Consider the following 11092-nt stretch of genomic DNA (forward strand, 5'->3'; position numbering starts at 1 on the left):
TACGTCACGCATGACCGGATCCTCGACTGCCTCGGATTCAGATGGGACGGGATACTAGCTTTGCATAGGGCGAGACGTGGACGATCCGAAGCCTAGCTCTTGAGTACGCGGGGCGTACGAGGGTACGCTGGGCGTAACTCGGATAGGCTTGCTGACTCCCCTTCGGATAATAGCAAGGATTAATAATTAAATTTATATTTTATTTAATTAATAAACTTCTAAAATTCATATCTTCTTCATACGAATTCCATTTTCGATGGTCTTTATATCCACGCATAGGTGAGACTACGCTCTACAACTTTCGTTTAGATTCCGTCGGCAAATTTTGAAATTATTTTTATTATTTATTTTTAAAAGGTCGTGTTTAAGAAATTTCTTTAGAAATTCATAACTTCTTTATCTGATGTCAGTTTTTGCCAGACTTTTTACCGCTGAATTACCATTGTTGAGACCTTCGATTCTCGTTTAGGTCATTCTGGCCAAAAGCCGCTCGATCTTCGATTCGAGTTTTTAGCTGTCTGCTGCTAAGCCGAACTTGGAAAAATCATAACTTCAATATACGAAGTCGGATTTGGGCGTTCTTTTTACGTACGATCACGGTTTAATGACATCTATCATAGTAGGTAATTAAATAGAAACTTTTTGGACATTTTATTTTCGAAGTTAATTTCATTAACACAAAAGTGGTTACAGTAATTGACTTTTTAGGTCATTACATAGAGTTGAAATATTGGGTTGTCACATCATCCCCCCGTTAGAGGGAATTTCGTCCCAAAATTTAAAGTAGTAAGGATACTAGTGAATATGAAAAAGGTGAGGGTACTTTTGTTTCATCTGATCTTCACGTTCCCATGTGAATTCAGGTCCCCGCTTAGCGTTCCAACGAACCTTCATGATGGGTATGCGACTTTGTTTTGTTTGTTTGACCTCTCGGTCCATTATTTCTACCGGTTCTTCCACAAAGTTGAGGCTCTCGTTGATCTCGATCTCGTCGAGTGGAATAACAAGAGTCTCATCGGACAGACACTTTTTCAAGTTCGAGACATGGAAGGTTGGATGTATGTTACTAAGTTCACGCGGTCGGTTAAGTTTGTAAGCCACAGGGTCGATTCTAGCAAGAATCTCGAAAGGCCCTACATATCTTGGATTTAGTTTCCCCCGCTTTCCAAAGTGTATTAAACCCTTCCACGGTGAGACCTTCAATAAAACATGGTCTCCTACCTGAAATTCCAAAGGCTTCATCCTTTGGTCAGCATAGCTTTTCTGTCGGTCTCTGGAGGCTTTCAATCATTCTTGAATTTGAACGATCTTCTCTGTCGTTTCCCGTATGATTTCCGGACCGGTGAGAGTGCTTTCAGGAACTTGTCCTCTAGCTAACTGGGTATCGCCAACTTCAATCCAGCATAGAGGGGATCTGTACTTTCGATCATAAAGGGCTTCAAACGGAGCAACCTTTATGCTTGTATGATAACTATTGTTGTATGAAAATTCGACAAGGGGTAAATGGATATCCCATGCCTTTCGAAAGTCAATCACACAGGCACTCAGCATATCTTCCAAAGTTTGTATCGTTCTCTCACTTTGCCCGTCCGTTTGTGGGTGGTAGGCTGTACTCATGTCTAGCCTAGTCCCCAGGGAACTTTGTAGTGACTGCTAGAATCTTGAAGTGAATCTACTATCTGTATCGGAGATAATGGATATCGGAACACTATGCAGTCGCACTATTTCCATTATGTAAGTTCTAGTAAGTTTTTCCATCTTGTCAGTCTCCTTGATTGGTAGGAAATGCTCGGATTTAGTCAATTTGTCGACGATGACCCATATGGTATCGAGTCCACCCGTCGTCTTGGGCAACATGGTTATGAAGTCCATAGTAATCCGCTCCCATTTCCATTATGGTATCTCCGGTTGTTGTAGTAATCCTGACGGTTTCTGATACTCGACCTTAACCTTAGCGCAAGTAAGGCATTTACTTATGAAGGTAGCAATTTCTGCTTTCATGTTAGGCCACCAGTACAGTTTCTTAAGATCCAGATACATTTTATCTGAACCTGGGTGAACGGAATATCTCGTGTTGTGTGCTTCGGTCATGACTACATCTCTGAAACCACCATGTTTCGGCGTCTAGATTCGGTCCATGAGATAATATGCCCCGCCACCCTTGATTTCTAGATTCTTGTCCATTCCTCTCAGGGATTCACTCGCCACATTTTCAGGTTGCAAAGCTTCCAGTTGAGCCTCCTTAATTTGCGTGGATAAGTGGGAATGGATAGTCATAGTCAGAGATTTGACTCTTCGTCCAGTGTATTCTTTTCGGCTGAGGGCGTCAGCTACCACGTTGGCCTTGCCAGGATGATAACGAATTTCACATTCGTAGTCATTGAGTAACTCGACCCATCGTCGTTGTCGCATGTTGAGTTCCTTCTGATAAAAAATGTGTTGAAGGCTCTTGTGATCGGTGAAAATAGTACTCTTTGTTCCGTATAAGTAGTGTCTCCAGATCTTCAGAGCAAATACCACTGCTCCTAACTCAAGATCGTGGGTCGTATAGTTCACTTCGTGTGTCTTAAGCTATCGGAGGCATAAGCAATAACCTTCCCTCTCTGCATAAGAACGCAACCAAGTCCTTGGTTTGATGCATCGCAATACACTATGAAATCTTCTATCCCTTCGGGGAGGGATAGTATCGGTGCGGTGCACAAGGCTTGTTTCAGCGTTTGGAACGCCTTCTCTTGTTTCGCTTCCCAGTCAAAGGCCACGCCTTTCTGGGTTAATGTAGTAAGAGGTTTCACAATGCTAGAGAAGTTCTTTATGAATCTGCGATAGTAGCTGGCGAGACCTAGAAATTGACGAATCTCTGTAGGTGTCTTTGGTGCCGACCAGTTCTCAATGGCCTTAATTTTGGAGGGGCCCACGTGTATCCCCTTCTCGCTAACAACGTGGCCCAAAAATTCGACTCTTCGAATCCAAAATTCGCATTTAGAGAACTTCGCATAGAGCTTCTCCGATCGCAATGTTTCTAAGACTTTTTATAAGTGCTGACTATGTTCTTCCTTTCTTCGGGAGTAGATAAGTATGTCATCAATGAAGACGATGACGAACTGATCTAAGTAGGGACGACACACTCTATTCATTAGGTCCATAAATACTGCTGGTGCGTTGGTTAATCCGAACGGCATCACTACAAATTCGTAGTGTCCATAACGAGTTCGGAATGCTGTCTTGGGAATATCCCCTTCTAGCACTCGTAATTGGTGATATCCGGATCGTAGATCTATCTTCGAGAAGTAGTTTGCTCCTTGAAGTTGATCAAATAGGCCGTCAATACGGGGTAGAGGATAGCGATTTTTGACAGTAAGCTTGTTCAGTTCTCTATAGTCGATGCACATGCGGAACGATCCGTCTTTCTTCTTTACAAACAGGACCGGTGCTCCCCTAGGTGAGAAACTTGGTCTAATGAATCCTTTTTGAAGGAGTTCGTTAAGCTGACTGGAAAGTTCTTGCATCGCTGCTGGTGCTAGGCGATATGGCGACTTCGCTACTGGGATAGCCCCTGGAACTAAGTCGATTCTAAACTCGACTTGGCGTTGTGGTGGTAACCTGGTAGTTCTTCTGGAAAGATATCGGGAAAATCGCGTACTTCTGGAATGTTCTTGATGTCCTTCAGTTCCTGACTTGTATCGACGATGTGTGCTAGGAATGCTCGACAATCCTTCCGTAAACACTTTCGAGCTTGGATGCACGAAATGATACGAAGGTTTTTACTTGATTTGTCGCCGTAAATCACTAATGTTTCATCGTTAGGAAGGCTAAGACGAACTGCTTTTTCAAAGCATAGGATGTTGGCGCGAAAAAGACATAACCAATCCATGCCGAATATGACGTCGAAACTTTTAATTTGGACCGGCATGAGGTTGATTGGGAAAGAATGACCGTATAAAGTTAACGTACAGTCCATGTATATGCAGTTAGTGTTTTCCGTTTTTCCATTGGCCATCTCTATAGTGAATGATTTTTCTAACTTGCTAGGTTGATGTTTAAGTAAGTGAATAAAGTTTTGACTCACGAAGCTTCTTTCCGCTCCACTATCGAATAATATGCATGCATATGAATTATCGAGAAGGAACGTACCAGCAACTATAGTCGGATCAGCTACGACTTCATCGTGGCCTATAGCCAAAACTCGTCCCACCCCGCTAGTATTTGCTGCCTTAGGATAGTTTCTCTTGTAGTGGCCCACCTCGCCACAACCGTAGCAAGTTTGGCCTACACCCGCACTGGGAACTTGAGTGATCGACTTTGCGGGATCCTTGCAGAAACGGACAGTGTGTCCCTTTTTGTTGCAGTTGGAACACTGCATTTCCCGACAAGGTCCATGATGGTCATAAGTGCATTTCGTGCACTTTGGAAGGTTACCCCCATAAGGCTTTGTTGGGTAGGGATTCGTAGGAACGGTAGTAGGTACAGTGGCAGCATTCACTGAAACCAGTTGTTTCTTCGCGGATTCTTGGGAAGGCCCACCCTTCCCTTTATTCCATACTCTCTTCCTGTTATTGTTGTTGTTGTTGTTTCCCTTTTATGGTTTTGGTGTAGCAACCGTTGATTTCTGATGACCTCCGTAATCAACAAGAGATTGTGTCAGTTCCTTGGCACTTTCAAAAGTGTCAGGTTTTGAAGCTAACACGCTTGATCGAATTTGGGGCGATAGTCCCCAAATGTATCTCTCTATTTTCTTGCTCTCAGGAGCAATCATATCTGGACAGAGGATTGCCAGATCGCAGAATCTGTTGGTATAAGTTGCGATATCGGTACCAACCATTCCAAGAGTCCAGAGTTCGTGCTCGAGTTTTTGAATCTCTCCTCGTGGACAGTATTCTCTCATCAGCATGACTTTTAAGCTCTCCCAGCTTATGGAGTTTGCCACTATCAGGGTAAGTACCTTAACGTGGCCATTCCACCAAGCTAAAGCTCTATCAATAAGGGTGAAGGTTGCAAACTTGACTTTGCTGTGCTCAGGACAGGAGCAGATTTCAAAGACTGATTTTGTCCTTTCGATCCACTACCTCAGCGCCATCACGCCACCAGTTCCATAAAACATCCGGGGTTTGGCATTAGTAAAGCCCTTATAGGTGCATTCTCGGGGTTGCCCATGACTCTCGCCATGGTTGGATAGGTGTGTGCCAGTTCCCGAGCCAGTAGTACTCGAGTTATTGATCTGTGACATGGCAGCTGCTACCGCTGCGGTGACTGCTGCTTGGAACATGACAACATCAAATTGAGGAGGTGGAGGTGGTGGTGGTATAGGTGCTTCCCCACCGTTGTTTCGCCTTGGGTTCCTACGCGGAGGCATCCTTCAACTATAGGTTGAAAAGATAAAGATAAGAATTCCATAGCATAGAAACTATATGGGTTCTTCGTCCTCCTCGGGATCATCTTCGATCCATCCCCCGTTGCCTTGGTTGGGATAGTAGGGGTCGCCGGGGTGGTGAAATCCAACCATTTGACTGTACGAGAATAGGGTTATAAGAATTGAAATAAAGTTTGGAACATGCAAGACTAAACAGGTATGTTAAGCTATCCTAAGTAATAAATACTCCTATAGTATTTAAATTCTTGTGTTTGATTCTTGTGATGTTTTGGTAAGTTTTGACTTGTTGCTTACTACGAGGAATCCTCGATATATATTGGTTCGATCTCGGACAAATATAGTTGATCATGCTATATTTGTCCCAAATCCGATTACATATATGGAGTCTTAATCGTAGTGTCCAACTTGTCTAAATACTTCTTGTATAGTTATAATCATGAAAATAATTTGTTGTATGCATGTATTTGTACTTAAATGAACTAACAATTTAAGTTAAATGTAACGCTGCTTAAGCATAGAAACAAAAGAAAATGTTTTGTCAGAGAGTATTAGTCCCTTAATCATTTATAGTTTGTATATCCTATGTGGTTCGATATACTTAGTTCACTATAAACATTGCTCTGATACCAATCTGTCACACCCCCAAACCGGAACGGCGGAAACGTTCGGGGGCGGATGACTTCATGTGGTAGCATAACAAATGAATCCATAGTAAAGAAAGCAATACAACCATCATATATATAATTGAAAGTTTACATTTTTAAAAGTACATGTTCAAAACCAATTACAATATGATGCCAAAATATGAATTTAAACTGACGACGCAGCGCCCCTTCTTCAAAAGCTGTTTTGATACCTGTAATTACTGAATCCCTGGGACATACAAGTAGTTTTGAAAGAGTAGATCAGCATTTAAGCTGGTGAGTTTCATAAGTATTAGATGACAATGTTTGTATGAAAATGAAATGCTTTGTTTTTGTTTGTTTGTTTCTAGAAAATCCCATATTTTCTACTAACATAAATGTAGCCTTTTAACAAGACAAATGTTTGTTTCTAGAAAATGTATGTACGTGTAAAATAACCAATATGTTTGAAAACCTCGTAAATCAATGTATTTTTAATACCCCATGTGAGTTTTATAACCATACTATTGACTCGGAATGCCTATACACAATGTTCTTCAGGCGTTGGAATGTTATGACGTTTGTCACCCCAAATGGTGGACTGTAGCTAACAGTCAAGGCGCGGGTTGTCAAGCCGTATAGATCTATACACAAACACCATGCTCCCCCTCCAAGGGATTCTAGTATATAATACAGGACTTGAAATGTGTACTCGAACGTACGTGAAGTTAATGTCTCACAAATCTTAGTATAAAAACAGATTTACATGTTAAAATGTTCGTTTGTTCTAGTATATGAAAGTGACTTCTTGAAAATTGTGTTTCCAGTATGTAAAAGTTAGCAAAATTCTTGTAAAACTATACCTGTTATAGCTTTCTTAAAAGTGTGTCTCATTTGTTTAGAAGTCCCTAGAAAATGAATCACTTGATGTGAAAGTATAGATTTTTATAGTGTCTAAGATAGACATGTATACATATAATCTAAGCAAAATGTTTAGTTTTATACATGCATTACAACAATTTATATTTCAAAAGATAGAATGCTATTGTAATATATTTTATATACGAGAGTTCCCTATAAAGTTTATAAATCACATATGATTCTATTTAATAAAAGTGTATAATAAAACTTTATATATAACACCCGATAATAATCGTGTGTTTTACTTGTATTCCCCCCCCCCCCCCCCCCCTTGAAAGCATATAAAAGCATTTAGAATATTTAAAATGGGTAAATTAAGGGTTATGAACTCACTTGAAAGTTTGAAGAAAGCGAGATGGAAACCGGGCAGAATTTCGTCTCGGGAAAATGGATTTTCTCGGGATTCTCGGGAATCTCGGGAGTACAAACGATCTTCGGGACTTGAGCAAAATGACCAGGGCTTCGGGTTAGCATGGGCATGGAAAACGAGGCAAGAACGCAAAGGAAATGAGAGAAATAGATCCCTTTCTTCGGAACCCTCGCATCCCTTTTATAGGGGATGGGAACCGCCTCGGTACGCGGGGCGTACGAGGGTACGCTGGGCGTACGCGTATGTCATGCATGACCGGATCCTCGACTGCCTCGGACTCGGATGAGACGGGATACTATCTTCGCATAGGGCGAGACGTGGATGATCCGAAGCCTAGCTCTTGAGTACGCGGGGTGTACGAGGGTACGCTGGGCGTAACTCGGATAGGCTTGCTGACTCCCCTTCGGATAATACCAAGGATTAATAATTAAATTTATATTTTATTTTAATAAACTTCTATAATTCATATCTTCTTCATACGAATTCCGTTTTCGATGGTCTTTATATCCACGCGTAGGTGAGACTATGCTCTACAATTTTCGTTTAGATTCCGTCGGCAAATTTTGAAATTATTTTTATTATTTATTTTTAAAAGGTCGTGTTTAAGGAATTTCTTTAGAAATTCATAACTTCTTTATCTGATGTCGGTTTTTGCCAGACTTTTTACCGCTGAATTACCATTGTCGAGACCTTCGATTCTCGTTTAGGTCATTCCGGCCAAAAGCCGCTCGATCTCCGATTCGAGTTTTTAGCTGTCTGCTGCTAAGCCGAACTTGGAAAAATCATAACTTCAATATACGAAGTCGGATTTGGGCGTTCTTTTTACGTACGATCACGGTTTAATGACATCTATCATAGTAGGTAATTAAATAGAAACTTTTTGGACATTTTATTTTCGAAGTTAATTTCATTATCACAGAAGTGGTTACAATAATTGACTTTTTAGGTCATTACATAGAGTTGAAATATTGGGTTGTCATAGTACCTATCGCAATGGGTGATGTCTGTGTCATAATGTGCATGGACTGGTTGAGTCGGTTTGGAGCTATGATCGACTGTGAGCGTCATATGGTGACCATACGAGTACCTAGTGGGGGAGTGCTTTTTCGGGAAAGAGGATAAAGATCTAGCAAAGATAATGGGGAGAACTTACAGTGTATAACGAGGGTACCAGATCTAGATCAGCTTTCTGCTCTGCTGCCAGAGCGAGACAGAGTCTACAACAAGGTTGTATGGGCTTTTTAGCGTATGTGATGGATACGCGGATTTCTACAGAGAGGCTGAGTTGTATCTCCGAGGTTTTGATAATGTGCGAGTTTTTGGATGTTTTTCCCGAGGATTTGCCGAGTATGCCTCCCCAGAGGCAGGTGGAGTTCCGGATTGATTTAGTTCCGGGTGAGGCACCTATTGCCAAGGCACCTTATCGCCTTGTGCCACCACAGATGCAGGAGTTATCCTCTCAGCTCCAGGAGCTGATGGGAAAGGGTTTCATCATACCGAGTAGCTCGCCGTGGGGAGCATCCATCCTTTTTTTATGAAGAATGATGGTTCACACCAGATGTGCATCGATTACCGAGAGTTAAACAAGCCAAAGATCAAGAATCGTTATCTGCTACCGAGGATCGATGATTTATTTGATCACTTGTGGGGAGCATCTTGGTTCTCCAATATTGATTTGAGATATCGATATCATCAGATGATAGTTTGCGAAGACGATCTCCAGAAGACGGCCTTCAGAACTCGATATGGGCATTACGAGTTTGTGGTGATGCCTTTCAGGCCCACCAACGCACCGGCAGCGTTCATGGATCTCATGAACTGGGTGTTCAGGCCCATGTTGGATCGATCGGTGATCGTGTTCATCGACGATATCCTAGTGTACTCAATGTATAGAGAGCAGCACGAGGAACATTTGCGAGAGATTCTTGGAGTATTGAAGGCTGAGAGGCTTTATGCCAAATTCTCCAAGTGCGATTTCTGGTTACGGGAGGTCCATTTCCTGGGGCATCTCGTTAATCTGAATGGGATATTGGTCGACCCGGCCAAGATTGAGGCGGTTATGAAATGGGAGGTGCCGAGATCCTCGTTCGAGATTAGGAGTTTTCTGGGTCTGGCCGGCTACTATCAGAGATTTCTCCAAGATCGCTATTCCTATCACCAGATTGACCTGGAAGGGTGTTACTTTTGCCTGGGGGCCCGAACAGCAGGCCTCATTCGAGAATCTTCGCTAGAGATTGTGCGAAACTCCAGTGTTAGCCCTTCCTGAGGGAGTGCAGGACTTTGTAGTTTATTGTGATGCATCTATATCAGGGTTAGGTGCGATGTTGATGCAGATGGGGCATGTGATAGCATATGCATCGAGGCAAATGAAGCCTCTTGAGACGAGGTATCCCACCCACAATTTGGAGTTGGGGGCGGGGGTGTTCGCTCTCAAGATCTATAACCACTATTTGTATGGAGTTCGGTGCACCATATACACGGACCATAAGAGTCTGAAGTACCTCATGGATCAGTCTAATCTGAATATGATACAGAGGAGGTGGTTGGATGTAGTGAAAGACTACGACCGTGAGATCTTATATCACCCAGGTAAGGCTAATGTGATAGCCGATGCTTTGAGTCGTAGAGCAGAGAGTGCTCTGATTTGAGATGTGTGTATGAGGATGATGGTGATGAATCCAGTCCTAGATACCATCCTCGAGTCTTAGGTGGAGGCTCTGAGGCCAGAGAACCTCAAGAGGGAGCGAGTGATTGGACAAGCTTCCGAGTTTGAGACGGATAGTTGGGGGCTTATGACTTTCGGTGGGCCGATTTGGGTGCCCTATACAGGTGGATCTCGACATAGAATGATGGAGGAGGCACATAGATTGAGGTTCTTGATCCATCTAGGAGCCACTAAGATGTATTTGGATCTGAAGAGAGATTGCTGGTGGGCCTGTATGAAGAGGGATGTGGCATGGGTAGTTGAGAGGTGCTTAACCTGTCACCGGGTTAAGGCGGAGCACCAGCATCCACATGGCCCGTTACAACCTCTAGAGATTCCCCAATGGAAGTGGGAGCAGATTTCTATGGATTTTATCACCAAATTACCGAGGAACGCGCAAGGTGTTGACGCGATATGGGTGATTGTGGACCGATTGACGAAGAGTGATCACTTCCTTGCTATTAGTGAGAGCTCTTCTGCATAGGGATTGACCAAGTTTTATGTGATAGAGGTGGTGGCACGACATGGGGTGCTAGCATCGATAGTGTCAAATCAGGATGTGCGTTTTACTTCCAGATTTTGGAAGAGGTTTCATGAGGAGTTGGGTACCCGATTGCACTTCAATACCGCATACCACCCACAGACTGATTAACAGAGCGAGAGGACGATTTAGTATCTTTAGCGCATGCTGTGAGCATGTATTATGGACTTCGGAGGACGTTGGGACACCTATTTGCCCTTGGCTGAGTTTTCCTATAAAAACAGCTGCCATTCCAGTATTGGTATGCCTTCGTTTGAGCTCTTATATAGGAGGAGGATTCGGACTCCCATCTGTTGGGGAGAGGTAGGGCAGAGGGTTATGGGTAGCATTAAGATAGTGATCAAGACGACTAAGCAGATTCAGTAGGTCAGACAGAGGTTACTGACCGCTCAGAGTCGCCAGAAGAGTTACACAAACCAGCGACAATCCGAGCATGAGTTCTAGGTTGGAGATTTTTGTTGCATTAGTGTCTAAGTCCATAACTATTTTGGTATGTACTTGACCCGATGGTGCATGGTCCTTTTGGGTTGCCTTCACCAAAGCAACTTGATAGGATGAATTATGG

This window comes from Lactuca sativa, chromosome 5 (genome assembly GCF_002870075.4).
Source record: "Lactuca sativa cultivar Salinas chromosome 5, Lsat_Salinas_v11, whole genome shotgun sequence".
NCBI classification, from domain to species: domain Eukaryota; kingdom Viridiplantae; phylum Streptophyta; class Magnoliopsida; order Asterales; family Asteraceae; genus Lactuca; species Lactuca sativa.